Source organism: Macaca nemestrina, chromosome 3 (genome assembly GCF_043159975.1).
Source record: "Macaca nemestrina isolate mMacNem1 chromosome 3, mMacNem.hap1, whole genome shotgun sequence".
In the NCBI taxonomy this organism is placed as follows: domain Eukaryota; kingdom Metazoa; phylum Chordata; class Mammalia; order Primates; family Cercopithecidae; genus Macaca; species Macaca nemestrina.
The window spans coordinates 72001198-72018918 of record NC_092127.1 but is presented as its reverse complement, the minus strand read 5'-3'; positions in this window follow the sequence as shown (position 1 = coordinate 72018918).

Genomic DNA, 17721 nt, shown 5'->3' with positions numbered 1-17721 from the left:
ATCACTATTTACATTAGCATACCAAAAATGAAATATTGAAGTACAAGTTTTACCAAACACGTCCAAAATAAATATGAGAAAAACTACAACATTTTGATAAAAAATACCAAATAAGACAACACCCTAACCATAAAACCCTGAGAGCTATTTTGTGAATATTAAAAACCTGATTCCAAAGTTGATATACAGAGGCAAAAGATTCAGAATAGCTGACCAAATTTTGAAGGAGAAAAATAAAGTTAGAAGATAGAAACCACTTGACTTCAAGACTTACTATAAAATGCTAACTGAGACAGTGTGGCGATAGTGAAACAACAGACTTATCAATGGGACAGAATAAAGAACCCAGAAGTAGACCTACGTAAATATAGTCAACTTATCTTTAACAAACGTGCAAAAGAAGTATAGTGGAACAAAGTCAGCCTTTTAACAAATGGTGCTGGAACAATTAAACATTCATATGCAAAAGAAATTAATCTAGGTAGAGACCTTATACCATTCACAAAAATTAACTCACAATAGATTATGGACCTAAATATAAAATACAAAGCTATCAAACTTCTAGAAGATAACGTAGCAGAAAACCTAGGAAAGGGTTTTATGATGAGTTTAATGATGACATTTTAGATACAACACCAAAAGCATGATCCATGAAAAGATAATTAATAAGCTGGACTTCATTACAATTAAAAACTCCTAATCTGTGAAAGACAGTTTAGAGAGAATAAGAAGACAAGCCATAGACTTCGGAAAAAAATATTTTCAAAAGACACACAATATACAAATTACTTTTAAAATTCAACAATGAGAAAATGAATAAACCAATTAAATAATGGCCCAAATGCCTGAAAACACTCTTTCAATGAAGATATAGAGATGGCAAGTAAACGTGAAAATGTTTTCAAAATTATATATTATTAGGAATTGTAAGTTGAAACAACCATGGGATAACACTACATATCAATTAGAATAGAATGGCCAAAATTCTAAACACTGTCAACTTAAAATGGGGTGAGGATATGGAAGACTAGGAACCCTCCTCATTCATTGCTGGTAGGAATGCAAAATGTTACAGCTACTTTACAAGACAGTTTGGTAGCTTCTTACAAAAGTAACTATATTCATACCATACAAGCCAACAGCCATGCCCCTTGATATTTACCCAAAGGAGTTGAAAACCTATGTGGACACAAAAACCTCCACATGGATTGTTCACGGCAGCTTTATTTATAATTGTCAGACCTTGGAAACGACCAAGATGTCCTTTAGTACATTAATGAATAAATACCTTTGGTACATCCAAATAATAGAGTATTATTTAGAGCAAGAATAAATGAGCTATCAAGCCATGAAGAAACAGGGAGAAAACTTAACTGCATGTTACTACATGAAAAAAGCCAGCATCAAAAGGCCACATGCTATATGACTCCAACTACATAACATTATAGAAAACTATGGAGACAGTAAAAGATCAGTGGTTGCCAAGCATTTGATGTGAGAAAGGGATAAATATGAAGAACACAAAGGACTTTTAGGGCAATACAAGTATTTTATATGATAATTTGATAGTGAACACATGATATCATTCATTTACCAAAGTCCATAGAACGTGTAAGACTAAGAATGAGCCGTAACATAAACTATGAATTTTGGGTGATAATGATGTACCAATGTAGGTTAATCAATGTTAACAAAAGTACCGCTCTGGCGCATGATATTGGTAGACGTGGTGGTTGTGCCTGTGACGACAGGGGGTATATGGGACCTCTCTGTACTTCCCACTCAACTCTGCTGTGAACCTAAACTGCCCTAAAGTATTGTTAATAATAAGAAACAGCTTATACTCACTTTACCTTTTAGGGAACACCCTATATTTTTCATTCCTTTTATATCCAAACTTTTCAAAAAAGAACACTAAATTTACTCACAGTTTCCAATTCTTCTCTATCCTTTCTTAAAACTAACATAATTGGATTTTGCCCACATCACTTCACCAAAATGATTTTACCGGTGTCACCCCATGACTTCCATATTGTTCAATGTAATGATCAATTTTCAGTCTTCATTTGATTTGCTTATACATAGTAATTAACACACTTATTTGACGGCCCAAAAGAGTCCTCACAGTCTTCCTGTTTTATTTGTAACTTACTGGTCTCTCCTCTTCACTTACTGCTCCTTAATATTCCAAGTTTTGGTTGAGTGCTTACATATTCATAACTTAGACCATGTCTATTTACCATCTACATTTACTGAATAGGCAATTTCATCCGGTTTCATATTGAAATATGCCAAATTTGTATTTCCAGTGTGGATCTCTTCTCTGAACTTAAGGAATTTGCATAATAAATATTTCTGCATTTCAAATGTAACATGGCCAATATCAATTTCCTGGCCTTCCTATTCACAATTGCGCCTCTCATAATCTTCCTTTTTTGAGATCAAGGCAATTTCATTCCTCCAGTACTCAGATAAAATGTTTGACATTATCCTTGACTGCTCTATTGCCCTATGTCAAACATGTTAACAAATTGTGTTGACTTTTCTTTCTATTGTAACCAGAATCCAGCTACTTCTTATTAACTTTTGCTGCAACTTTGGACCAAGGCATCATTGTGTCCTTGACTCCAATTTTTTTCATTCCTCCTAGACTGCAGGCTATTCTCAAAATAACAGAGTATTAGTCTATTCTTACACTGCTATAAAGAAAATACTGGAGACTGGGCAATTTATAAAGAAAATAAGTTTAATAAGCTCATGGTTCTGCAGGCTGTACGGAAAGCATGATACTGTCATTTGCTTAGCTTTTGGGAAGGCCTCAGCAAATTTTCAGTCATGGCAGAAAGCAAAGCAAGAGTCAGCACTTTGCAAGGCTGGGAGTAGAATGAAGAGAGATGGGGGAGATGGCATATGCTTTTAAACAAGCAGATCTCATAATAATTCACTCACTATCATGACAGCAGCACCAAGGGAAAAATCTGCCCCCATGAGACAATACCTCCCACGAGGTCCCACCTCCAAAACTGAGGATTACAACTCCACATGAGATTTGGGTGGGGACACAGCCAAACCATATTAAACAGCCAGAATTAGTTTATTTAAGCATAAGCTGTAGCAATTCACACCTCTAAATAAAGCTCCTAAATTTACCTAAATAAGTAAAAAGTAAAGATTATTACTTTTACCTACAGGTCCTACATAATCTGCTCTTTCATTATATCTCAACCTCATTTCCTAATATTCTCTCTCTCACTCATTCATTATTTCAACATTGTACTTCTTCATTGTCCTTCTTCAAATATTACTAGAGGACACCATCCCAGGGCCTTGCACTTGCTCATTTTTCTGACAGTAATATTCTAACGATTTGCTTATACCTCACTCTCTCTGTTACTTTCCAACTCTATTCAACAATTTTATTATTGATACTTTCCTGACTACCCAATATATAACTATAACATTTCCATCTTCAGAAACACCTATGCCTTTCTTTAGTTTATCCTTAAAGTTCTTATTGTCATTCATCATCTACATATTATATATATTTGTTTTTACTTTTTCCTTAATTTCAAAAGTCTGCAAGTTCTCTGATGAATGGAATTTTATTCTCTTTTATTATCTTCTGTATGCTAAAACCTGGTAGCTTCTCAAAATATATTTGAGGAATAAATAAACAATTACAAATTTAAAATGCAGTATAACAGATATTGTATTTAATGTAATGCTGAGGATAAATTCTGAAACAGAAATTTGCCAATTTGAACATAGATTCCCTATAGTAGTTTCCATTCTTGGGTACCAGATGTTAACTCTTCTTCTGTATTATTTATGTGAAATTGAATCTGGATTGAATTTCTGGGCATTTCTTCAATCTGTTTTCACAATTTTCACTATATATATATAGAAATATATATATAACATATATATGTTAAATATTTTAATACAGGCATTTATTTTTGAGAATAAAGTCTTGTTTCCTTTATACTAAATATGTATCAGAGAAATCAGCAAGCACAAAGTAACATAAAATGTTAGAGCTAGAATGGAATTTCATTCTTTTTGGCTAAACATTCTCATTTTTTCTTAAAGAGAACATTTTTTAGCTTGGTTTTGCTTGGATGGATATTATAAATTACAACTTGGCTAGGCATGTTTATTCATTTCATTCATTTCTAGGACCAACTATAGTGCTTTCCTCAATTTTCCCCACACTCAATACTTAAATTGCAGAGTTTGTCAGAATACATGAAAGTAGATGGTGGTAAAAGTAAACTATGTAGTCCTCATAAAAGTAAAACTTCTCGCTACCCAAATCGGTAATCAATATACCAAATGAGAACAGTGCAATAATGAAATTTATTTTTAGAGTAGTGATAAAGAGCATATAACAGATTTTTGAATTTCTTTCCTGCTTTTTTAATCATGATAGAATGTTTCCTGAGTCATATTGTCATTGGCCCTTACAGGGATGGCAGATAAAACAGTGTTTATTTGTTAGGCTAATAAGGCCAAAGACAACTTTGTTTTTGGTATTTAATGTTCATTCTCTAATTAGAAGAAATAATTGAGCAAGGAAACTAGACAGAGATAGAGGCCTCTGATTTTTTCTTCCTTTCCAGATAGCCAGAACATTTCATTTTCTTCAACATACAAATGCCTATCAGATCTTCCAATGAAAACTAATTAAAATTTTATTATCGTAGAAAAATCCCTAATAGGCAAATAATAGAAAGAATGAAAGTAAATAAGTGATTGCCTAGAATCAGGGGTAGACAGGGAGTGGATAGGCCATTGAGGGTAGTTGGGAGAAATGGAGAATGACTACTAATGGTTATGGAGTTTCTTTTTTGTGTGATGAAAATGTTCTAAAATTGATTGTGGTGTTGGTTAAATAACTCTGTGAACAAACTAAAATCCAATAGAATCTACACCTTAAGTGGGTGAATTGTATGGTATGTGACTGATATATCAATATAGCTATTTAAGAAAAAAATCCATCCTCAAACTGCCCCGAGTCTGCAGGTTTTCCTACTTTGTTTGTCTCAGCACTGTCAACATGATTTATTTGAAAATGAAAGTATGTTATGTTACTCCATGGCTTAAAGTGCTTCTATATTGTCTGGTGTGGTAAATCCAACTAAGACTAATTCAAAGTATCACTAGTACATACTTGAAAACATTTCTTGACATTGTTTTATGTTTTTAGGTACATCCAAATCATTGTTCAGTTTCACGACAGAATGCTTCCTGTGTCATATTGTCTTTGGCCCTTATTAAAAAACAAACAAACAAACAAAAAAAACTTCGTTTTATTTTTATTTTTTCTTTGAATCTTCTCTCAGTCACTGGATCTTTAAATCCTTGAGCAAAATACTACTACTTTAATTCCCATATTTAATGTGTCCAATTTAGGTAAATGTATTTAGTTTATGCTTGGTAACTCATAAGCTAATGAGCTACTTACTTATTTTATCAATTATACCAAGAATTATACTCATTTATATTGTCAAAAACTACGTAATATTTTTATTTTGTTCTTAAATTTTCAGGCAAAGGTATAGATTTGGAGTATCTGACTAATATTAATTATTAAAGAAAATAGCCCAGGTATATGAATGTAACACAAGTTTCCTTTTAAATTTCACTCTACAATAATTTGTTTAGTTCTCTTACTTGATAGGTGGCTAATTTCATATGAAATAAAGTTCATATTTTCCTCGCTGATGAGATTGTCTTCAGGTGACAAACATAATGCAGCTAGCATGGTCTGTGGTCAAAGGAAGTAAGCTGGTATTTAAGCAAAAGTAGCCAGTGATGACACGGCCATTCTCACTACATTAAAAAACGTGTTGATCAGAAAAATCAGATATGCATTGGTCTTTTGTAAGTAATCAGCTAGAAAGAGCAATTCAGAATATACCTAAGGAGAATAGGAAAAACAGAAAACAGTATTTCAGAATGGACTTTGTGAGTTTTCTAGCTGAGAATTGTTGATGATGCATCAATTGGGACATTGTGTTGCAGTGTTTAGTTGGGTGCATATCAGAGGCTTTCCATTTTCTTGTATTTACTCATTTCTCACAGAGACATGAGCTATGATTTTGTTATAGATTTGGAAATATTTAATGAATAGAAAATATTCGATTCCATTGCGATGTTATGTGTCCCTATGAAAGTTATATTACATGGCTTCATATTCAGAGACACTATCATATTGGCTAAACCTGAAAATATTTATTTTTGCATAACGTGTTTCCAAAAGCTGAATATTTAAAAACGTAGTACATAAATGGAAAAATACTAACAGCTGAGTTTGCTTCAAATCTATATTGCAGATAAAGACACATTCTGTATTACCATACTGTCAGGTGTCAGTCACTTTCCTGATGGATATCTTTTTTTGAAACAATTTCAGTCTTTAAAATAGCACTAATGCTCAATGTTCCTCCTAAAGTATTTGGGTGTTTATCATTACTGTTGGTGAGGATGACGCTAGTGGTTTTCAAGTTTAAATATGATCTATTGAGATTTGGGATTCGATGTAGACATGAATTTCTATCATTTTAGGTGTTCTCTGGCAACACGGGGCTTTCTATGCATACTCTACTGCAAAAATTGACTTTATTGTTACTGATTTCAGTGCAGCCCCTCATACCCCCTACACTCTTTATCAGAGAGCACAGAAAAGACAATGAAGACTTTCCACTGACATTTGGAAACAAAAATCCACAAGTGTACTTTAATTACGTAGACAATGGATACACACTGAATGCTTTACGGTATTTTTTTTTTTTTTTTACTTTGTTCCAAAGGTCATCCACAATGCCATCTGTTCTATAGATATAAGGTATAAAATTTCAAGAGAAAACAATACTAAATTTTTACAGATGATCAGAAGAAAGATACTAAACACATCAGTTACCAAAACAATGCTACTTTGAGATTGCTAAGTAACCTGGAAAGATCTTGTAACCAACTGCGAATCTGATGGGTCTGCAGCAAACTCAATTCTTGTCTCCTCAGAGGAAATCATTCAGCTGAGGGGCATAGGGCTGAGGGAGAGACCCAGGCAAATGTTCAAGTGGAAATCAAAGTTTATTAAAACCTTTTAGAGCAGGAATGAGAGAAAGTAAAGTACATTTGGAAGAGGACCAAGCAGGTGACTTGAGAGATTCAAGTTCTTTATCAACCCTCCCTTGATTTGGGGTTTTATACATTGGTATGGTTCTGGGGTTTGCATTTCTTCTCCCATGATTCTTCCGTGGAGCAGGCTGTCTGCATGTGTGGTGGCCCAGCAGCAACTAGGCGGGGCCGAATGCACAGTGTGTTTATTGAAGTTGCATGCATGCTCATTTGAGGTGTTCTTTCCTGACCAGTCAAGGGTTCCTTGAAAAAGGTCATATACTGATTAAACTTTGCCATTTCTCCTCTCAGTGTGCATGCTTGAGCCTGGTTGCCCACCTACTGAGATCTTATTAGGAAGCTGCTGATGACCAGCTTCAGGTTTCTATCTATTGGGAGACTGCCTTTCCTGGCACTAGCTGTTACCAATTATTATTTTAGACATAACAGTGCAGCAAATTTGATTCTTGCCTTCTTGGAGGCAACTGCCTGACCATCACCTTATGGTTGCCTGACATTCCTAAGAAGGGGCCCTCTCCTGCCCTACTCATGTCGGCTAGCTAACTACTCTAACATTTTCCTCCTCAAGAGTCCAAGACCCAATTATTTGGGAAAATGGATGAAGGAGTGTAATTCCCTCCTCCTGACAGATGGTCAGTGATGATTTTCTGTGGGTTTTGGCCTCTTGCTAGCTATCAGGGCAAGGTGGTTCCATGGGTTGATGAAAGTGGCATCCAGTCAGGTCCAAGAGACACGGAGTCAGAATTTCACCTCTTTTATGTCTCACTGATGGGCAGTGTAGGGGTTCTCTGCAGAAGGGTGATTCTTGAGTATTGAGAGGACAGCATCCCTCACTGAAGATCATCTGGAGCCTGATGGCCTGAAGGCAAGAGGAAATAAATTGGGTTATTAAATTTAGAAGACAGGAGCCAAAAAGGGGTAAAATAAAGAACTAACAAGTGGGCCTAAAAAGGGAAGAAGCCAGGAAAACCATTTTCAGATTCTTTCCCAATGTAATCAACCCTGAGAAGCTTGTTTCCATAAACTGAAGGCTCAATTTAGGAGTTGTCTGATGTAGTCTTGTACTTCTTCTGATTGATCAACCCAAAAGCAACATATTTTATCTAAGGCTAAACAAATTTCTCCCTGTGCTGTCATTAACATATTTAGTCCTTGATGATTTTGGAGAACTACAGCTGCTAAAGAGTCAATTTGTTCTTGCACGGTTGTTAAGGTTTTTGCCATGGCATCAATGTTTTGGCTATTTCTGTTGAGAGCTGGACATAGGTCAAGGAGGCTTTGGTGATTCTAGCAATTCCGGTTGCTATACCAGCTATAATGCCAAGTCCCATGAGAAGAGGAGTAAATTGGCTACCCCTTCTCACCCTTGGAAAGATGAAATACCCATAGATTGGTACTAGAAGAGAGAAATTGCCAGAGACTGTGAAGATGTCTGGGCATACATAGCCTATGGTACAAATTCCGGTCCAGTTAATGGGAAGGCATTAGCAAACTGATTGGCCACAAATATGGAAGGCTCCTCAGGTTTTAAGAACAGTAGAAAGGTTGAAACAAATTAAGGGGGTAAGAACAGCTCCAAAACATCCCAAGGCTACCAATACACTCCGGTAGATAAAGTCATGCCTGTTAAGACAGGTACATGGGGTTTAGCTCTGATTAGCTCCTTTGATTTTACTTTCCCAAAAAAGAGAATTTCAAGTTTGGTCCAAGAGAATTCATTGTGCTGTAGAGGTTCTGAGGTTGGCAATTTGAAGACATTTGGTCTAATAAGCAGGCCAGAATTAGAAATTTCAAGTACTGCATGAGCCTGGGCATCTCCGGCAAAACCAGGTGGATTTGTGTAGCAAATTTTCCTGAGGAAGAGTAATATTTGGAGGTTTGGAGAATCTTGGTTGATAGCAGACTTGGTTGTTGCTGTAAGCTTGGTAATTCTGTTGGTTAGGATATACGGTGAGAGAAACATTACATACTGTACTGGGAAGAGCACCTACATCCATTTCATTTTTCTTCTTGGCCATAACACAAAATAGGGGCTACTCCCATTAAAGAGATATTAATAGAAATGTGTCTGAAAATTGGAAGCTCTTTGTGGCTATCAGGGAAATATTGCTTTATTTTTGCAAGAAGACTATTTGCAGGCCCAAATATTCCCTTCAGATTAGAGTCCCATTAATAGGAAATATGTAATCCTGCCTCTATGCTTGTCCAATCTCTGGGTAAGGACAGATAAGCTCTCCCTGGTGTGTTAGTGGAAGAGCTAGAATATAACCAGCCACAATGTTTCCTTGTTTATTTATTTAGACACTGTTAGAAACAGTCTTTCAAGCCGGTCTGAAATATCCGACTTGTTTTCTTTGTTCACACAGCACCTATAGACAAAAAAATATATAATCCTCACAAAACTATATTTCTTATTAATTTGACTATATAAAATAAAATATTAATATAGTTTATTGCTGCCATTTTACTCCCATGAAGTATGAAATATTGTATGAAGTGCACTAAAGCTTTAAAATCATGGATGATTATCACATTTTTTATTCTATTAATTACTATTGTACTAATACTGAGATGGAAAAAGCACAAAAACATAAAATAGTATCTATATTTGTACTGGTTTTCCTTATTTCTCCTTACTCCTATTCCTATTTGTGTTACTCCTTAACCTCATTTCTCTAGGTACAATAATTAAACCAAAGCTCTCCCTTTCTCATTCCTCTCTTGCTGTTTGTGTATTAAATAAAAAGAAGAAATAGTGGAGACTTATCTTGATTTAGTTCTCATACACGAAGGAGCCAATAATTATTGAAAACTTTACTAGCACTGAGATAGTAAGATGATACTAGTTATATTAATAAATACTGACCTCCCTTCATTAAATTAAAATTATAAAGAAGTAAGACATTTCTACTTTGTCCCAATTTTATCTATTTAAAAAATCTGTATAAGCAAAGCTAATTATGATTATCTTCTAATTTTTGTAAAAGTTTTAAGAAGGTTCTTCTGATATTTCACTACCTAGATTACTAGAGTGTCCAGAATTTAGAATATCCTGATGATCTATATTTTTTGAAACAATATAAAATAATATCTGTGTGTATCTAATAATACAATTGATAATGGAATTTTACAAATATGTTGTACTTGTTATGCTGAAATACAAAACTTTTAAATGTAGATTTTCCCCTTTCTTAATCTGAAACTTTATATTCAATTGTGCATTTTATTTTGTATTGAAATACGAGAGTCATATATATTTTCTCACTCTTTTAGGATAAAAACAGATAACTTTTATATAAATTTACTTAAGCCCCTTAAATTTCTCACTTATAAAATTATAGTCAGTGAGACAAAACTTGATTTCTACTGCTGTAGTTGTTTTCAAACTTTAACCAATATTCATCACCTTTCTCATTCACTACCTCATTCTGGATCCTCTTACCCCTTGGTCAACAATCCTGTAGTTGCTTATCCAGTAGGCTAACTCGGTGAAAAAATGTAAATTGAACATATGATATGTTAGTCTCTGATCTAGGTAGAGTTTCCATTGGTGAAGAAAAAACTAAAATTCAGACAAAAAGTCTGACCTTTTGGATTCATAGTATTTTTCCCACCTTTTCTAGTACTTATTTTTGACCTTAGAGGGATAAGAATTTTTTTTTCTATTAAGTTGTTTTTAATTTTGTGAGTACATATTAGGTACATATGAGGTGCATGTGATATTTTTGTACAGGCATGAAATACACAGTAATCACATCATCTAATAATATTGGGTATTCATTCCTTCAAAGATTTATCCTTTGTGTTGCAAAAAATTTAATTACACTTTTAGTTATTTTTAAATGTGCAATTAATAAGCCAAGCACTGAAAGACAAACGTTGTATGTTTTTACTTATTTGTGGAATCTAAAAATCAAAACAATTGAATTCCTAAAGATAGAGAACAAAAGAATGGCTACCAGAGGCTGGGAAGTGTAGGTGTGGGGCTACGATGAGGGGAGGTTGGAGTTCTCAGTGAGCACACACACACGAAAAAGTTAAAGAATGAATAAGACCTAGTATTTGGTTTCGTTCACATATATTTTTGTGCTGGCCTACAGGTCAAACATGTAAAGTTCTTCTGCTGTTTTCCCGTTTTCCTTTCTGACTTAATTATTACTTAAAACACTATTCCTGGCAATGCCACCATTGGTCGCCCTTAATATCTTTTTTTTTTTTTTTTTTGATGGAGTCTTGCTCTGTCACCCAGGGTGGAGTGCAGTGGTGCGATCTCGGCTCACTCCAAGCACTGCCTCCCGGGTTCACGTCATTCTCCTGCCTCAGCCTCCGGAGTAGCTGGGACTACAGGCGCCCGCCACCACGTCCGGCTAATTTTTTGTATTTTTAGTAGAGACGAGGTTTCACTGTGTTAACCAGGATGGTCTCGATCTCCTGACCTCATGATCCACTCGCCTCTGCCTCCCAAAGTACTGAGATTCCAGGTGCGAGCCACCGCAACCGCCCGCACCCGGCCCGCCCTTGCTATCTTTTTTGCATATCTAGATTTTACTTCTTTGGGCACTTTAACTAAAATAATAATGTGTCTTCAGATAATAATTTGGCCATTAAACAATGCTCTTTATTGGATGTTTATTTTATTAATAGTCATTAACTCTCATGGATGTTCAAGTTAGAGTGCCAGGTTTTAAGTTCCAAATTCTACCTTTCACTTCTGCTCCTGTCTTGCAAAGGGATATGAACAGGAAAATAATCGTCAATATAAGCAAATCAATGACTGAACTAGATTCTCATAGAAACTGCCTCCTCCCAGGCCCTCATAGATTTAGGTCACTGACAAGTATTTGGATTCAGTAAGAACAGCTGGGCCAGGCACAGTGGCTCAAGCCTGTAATCCCAGCACTTTGGGAGGCCGAAGTGGCTGGATCACCTGAGGTGGGGAGTTCGAGACCAGCCTGGACAACATGGATCCCGTCTCCACTAAAAACACAAAATTAACCGAGTGTGGTGGTGCATGCCTGTAATCCCAGCTACTCGGGAGGCTGAGACAGGAGAATCGCTTGAATGGGAGATGGGGGTTGTGGTGAGCCAAGATAGATCATGTCATTGCACTACAACCTGGGCAACAAGAGCAAAACTCCATCTCAAACAAACAAAAAACAAACAAACAAACAAACAAACAAAAAAAAAACAGAAAAAAGAAAAAGAAAAAAGAATTCCTGGACTTGCCTCTGCAAAAATGTCCCCAGGTAGGTCTTACAATATGCAGACCATATTGTAAGAAAATGAAGAAAGGAGATAAGAAAATGAAAGAAGCTCCTCTGAAAATGATCCTCACTAGGTAAAAAAAGAAAAAAAAAAAGGAAGATTAAAGCTTGATCTTTAACTATAAAACATCAATTTCACCCAATAGTAAATAAAACGCTGGGCTAATAAGCATCTTAGACTCATTCCAGTTGGAGAATCTACAGCAGCTGGTACCCATCCCAATAAAGAGCTGAGCAAAAAAATGAGAACATATGTAAAGAGATGGGGGTCCAAATTTCCTTTCAGCAGGCCAGCAGGATAATTTTTTTAAAAAAGAAGCTATAGGTTGGGCGTGGTAGCTCACTCCTGTAATCCTAGCATTTTGGGAGGCCTAGGTGGGTGATTGCCTGAACTCAGGAGTTCAAAACCAGCCTGGGCAACATGGTGAAACCCTGTCTCTACTAAAAAAAAAAAAAAAAAAAAAAAAAATAGCTGGGTGTGGCAGCATGCATCTGTAGTCCCAGCTACTTGGGAGGCTGAGGCAGGAAAATTGTTTGAACCTGGGAGGCAGAGGTTGCAGTGAGCTGAGATAGTGCAACTGCATTCCAGCCTGGCAACAGAGCGAAACTCCATCTCAAAAAAAAAAGCAGCTATGAATGTTACCCTCTTCCTCACCTTTTACTAAATCAAAGAACAACTGATTTGAATATTAACAAGATGCACAGATGATTTTTAATCATAGTGACAGCTGAGAAGCAAATAATTAGAATAAATAATTAGCAAGCCATCCAGACTGTTTCTTTCAAAAAGTCATTATTTCAATTATGAACATGGCATGTACTGAAAATAAGCTAATTTATTGTCACATTATTGGATGATTGCCTTATATCCTGGTAGATATTTTATGTTACTGACTTTATTTTTTAGTCTTTATTTTTTAGTGTAAGAATGCTAATATTAACATTCTATTGCGAAAATGTAGGAAACTTAAAAAAAAACTTGTTCTGACAGAGAGCATCCTACTTGTATATGAGATGAAACTCAGTAGTGAATGTTAAAAAGATATTCACTTAATACTTGCAACTATTATATATCAATAAAAAAAGTTAAATGAAAAAATATGAATGGTATAAAATAATTAGTTAATTAATTTCTAATTAAACAAGTCTGATTTAATTGAGTAATTATTCTAATACAGGTTGAGAATTCTTAATATGAAAATCCAAAATCTGAAATGTTCCAAAATCCAAAACTTTTTGAGTGCTGACATGAAACTACAAGTGGAAAATTCCACACCTGACCTCATGTGATGAGTTCCAATCAAAATACAGGTGAACAACACCATGTGAAACACTGTTTAATCAGTGTCCCCAATAGAAAGAACACCTTCCCATCCACCTTCTTTTGCAATATATCTTCTCTGCACATGCCCAGACTCCTCCACGTGAGCCCACAAGGGGTAATAACATGATACATGTGCAGGCTGTATGCGCCAATGGTGCGTTTTCCATAATGCCTCACATATGGCCAAGACCTACATGCACTATTCACTGTGTTTTGTTTTTCTGTTTCTCTGCTCTGGGGTATAAAGGTATTGCTGAAAATGTCTAAAAGGCCTGCAGACACCCCATAGGTAACAGTGGTAAGGAAGAAGGAAGCATTTTTGTTTATCTACATCACGGAAAGTCAAGCTGTTTAAGAAACTGAGCAGTAGTGTAAGCATGAAAAATCTCAGAAAAGTGAGTGGTCATACCGTTGGAATGACCACCGTATATGAGCTGAAGAAAGAAATGATAAACTGTTGAATTTCTTTGCTAAAAGTGATGAACAGAAGTTAATGAAAAATAGAACAACACTGCATGAAATTAAAACTGGAGATCTTGAGAGTATATTGAAAGAATGAATTGGTCAGCATCACAGTGGACGCCAGCACTTGATGGTATGCTGATTAGAAAACAAGAAAAGATCTAATTGAAGAGAAATTTGAATATTCATCAGACTGGTTGAAGAAATTTAAGAAAAAACATGGCATTACATTTTGAAAGATTTACGGTAATAAAACATCTACTGATCATGAAGCAGCAGAGAAATTCATTGATGAGTTTGCTAAGGTCATCACTGATGAAAATCTGACACTAGAACAAGTCAAAAAAAACTGATAAAATACCACTTTTTTTGGTATTATTGTCTCAGAAAGACACTGATTACAGCTGATGAGAAAAAGCCAACAGAAATGAAGAATGCCAAAAATAGAATGAGTATGCTGGGATGTGCTAATGCAACAGGTACAGATGAAGGTAAACTTGCTGTGATAGGCAGAAGCTTGCATCCTCAAAATTTTCAGAGAACAAGTTTCTTTCTCTTTTTTTCCACCTCCTGGGTTCAAATGATTCTCCTGCCTCAGCCTCCAAAGTAGCTGGGATTACAGGTGTGCACCACCATGCCCAGTTAATTTTTGTATTCTTAGTAGAGATGGGGTTTCACCATGTTGGTCAGGCTGGTCTTGAACTCCTGACTTCAGGTGATCCACCCACCTCTGCCTCCCAATGCTGGGATTACAGGTGTCAGCCAAGGAGCTCAGCCAAGTTTCTTAACAGTCCATTGTTATGCTAACAAAAAGGAAGCATCACTGGAGAAATTTTGTCTGATTAGTTTCACAAACATTTGATAACAGTCTTATGCTCACTGCAGGAAAGTTGGATCAAATGACAACTATAAGGTTCTGTTATTACCTCTCATTAAAAATAATGTTTATGCCATGCACTTTCTTTCAAATGTGACTTCATTAATTCAGCCATATGACCAGGGTATCATTAGAGCCATTAACACTAATTAAGGAAACACTTTATTGAACAACATGCTAGCATCAGAGAAGCATGGTTGTGGAAAGTTTTTGAAAAGTTTTTTTTTTTTTTTTTTTTTTTTTTTTTTTTTTTGAGATGGAGTCTAACTCTGTCACCCAGGCTGGACTGCCATGGTGTGATCTTGGCTCACTGCAACCTCCACCTCCCAGGTTCAAGTGATTCTCCTGCCTCAGCCTCCCGAGTAGCTGAGACTGCAGATGGCCACCACCACGGTTAGCTAATTTTTGTATTTTTAGTAGAAACGGGGTATCACCATATTGGCCAGGCTGTTATTGAACTCCTGACCTTATGATCTGCCCACCTTGGCCTCCTAAAGTGCTGGGATTACAGGCATGAGCCACCGCTCCCGGCCTTGGAAAGATGTTAACAAGACAAATGTGATACATTCTGTTGGAAATGCTTAGAACACAGTGATTAAAGACACAATTGTTCATGTCTTGCACAACCTCTGACCTGTGACTAAATTCAGTGATAATTATGAACAAGGTAGTGACTTTCTAGGATTTCATAGATCAAGTGAAAGCAAAATGATGTCCGGTCCCTTATATATGCAAAAATACAGCTTCAGAATCCATCAGTAAGCTTGAAGATGTGGATATAAAAAAATTTATAAAATTAGATATTCGGTTCCAGTGATTTATTCATTGACTAATCAAAAATAGCCAAAATGATTATGAATCAAGTTGATTGTGATAATAGACATGATGAAGGTGATGATGTCAAAACTGCGGTAAAAGTATCTATAAATGACGTCAAAACGTGTAATGGGCTTCTTAAGAAATAGAGTTGCATGCATGCATATCAAAACAAAAAATGTCGATTTATAAATCAAAGAGAGATTTCTAAGGAAAATTGTTGGTAATGAGGCAGATGACACATTTTAAAAAGCCATCCAGGAGAACAGATCCTTATGGCTAGAAGGCTCATTTTCTGTTCCCCCAACTTCACCTGATGTTTCTTCTCACCTAACAAATTAAAATAACATACAGTGTACATAAACCTTTTCAATTAAAACACTACATTGTATGTAGGAACTAAAAGCCGGTGCTTGTTTTTTGTTGCTGTTAACAGCTGATCTAAGCATTCTGGTGATGCTGCTGTGTTACTTAGCTACCCTGAAGACAAATTTTCACTTTATTAATTGTATGCCATTTTTTAAACTATAAATTATTTATCTGTAAATAAGTATATGAAAATGATCACTCATCAATAACACATAAATTCAAAGTCAGGAATTACGTTGATGCTTAAAAAAACTTCTCTGATGGTTCAATGTACACAAACTTTATTTCATGAACACAATTACTAAAAATTTTATATGAAATTACCTTCAGGCTACATGCATAAGAAATATAAATGAGCTTTATATTTAGGCTTAGATCCCACCTCTAAGATATCTCATTATGTACATGAAAATATTCTAAAAACAAAAAATCTGAAATATAAAACACTTCTGATCTCAAGCATTTCAGTTAAAGGATACTCAACCTGTACTATTAAAAACAAATATAACACTAATTTGTTGTACACTTAAGAGTGATGTAGATTATGTCCTACCTACAGTGAACATTTTAGCCATATATAAGATATGAAAAATGTATTTCTTAAAATTATTATTTAAATTATAGAGGCAAGTGTATTTTACTTTTGATGAAACAGAGAGATTTATCTTTATCATCTTAAATAAACTTTGCCTGGTTTTGGAATTTCAACTTTTTTCTAAAGTTATTTATGAGTAATTCACTGTGTTTAACTATGCATTTAAAAATCTTTGACTTATAGAATCTTAGCTTCCTGGAATTTCTTTTTTTTTCTGTTTTTTTTCTTTTTTTTGAGATGGAGTCTCACTCTGTTGCCAGGCTGGAATGCAGTGGCACAATCTTGGCTCACTGTAAGCTCCACCTCCCAGGTTCACACCATTTTCTCCTGCCTCAGCCTCCCAAGTAATTGGGACTACAGGCATCTGCCACCATGCCCGGCTAATGTTTTGTATATTTTTAGTAGAGACGGGCTTTCACCATGTTAGCCAGGATGGTCTCGATCTCCTGACCTTGTGATCCGCCTGCCTCAGCCTCCCAAAGGGCTGGGATTACAGGCTTGAGCCACCGCGCCTGGCCTTATTTATTTTTTTTTTTTACTGACAACATTTTAGAAGATTTCATTTTTCTTCTGCAGTTCTGGCAGGCCTTTCCTAATTAGCTATATCAGAACTCATAGTAAACCTATAATATGGAAAGAAGATAAAAATATTAACTAATTGATAATTTTAAAAATATGATCTGTTTTAAAAATACTCAGAAACTATTTGTTTTCTATGACTGTTATAATAAATTATCAGAAATTAGTGGCTTAAAACAGCAGAAATCTATTATCTTACAGTCCAGAGGCCAGAAGTCTGAAATCAAGGTGTTAGCAGGGCTGTCCTCTTTTGAGCAACTCTAGGGAGAATCTTTCCCATTCTTCCCTCCTG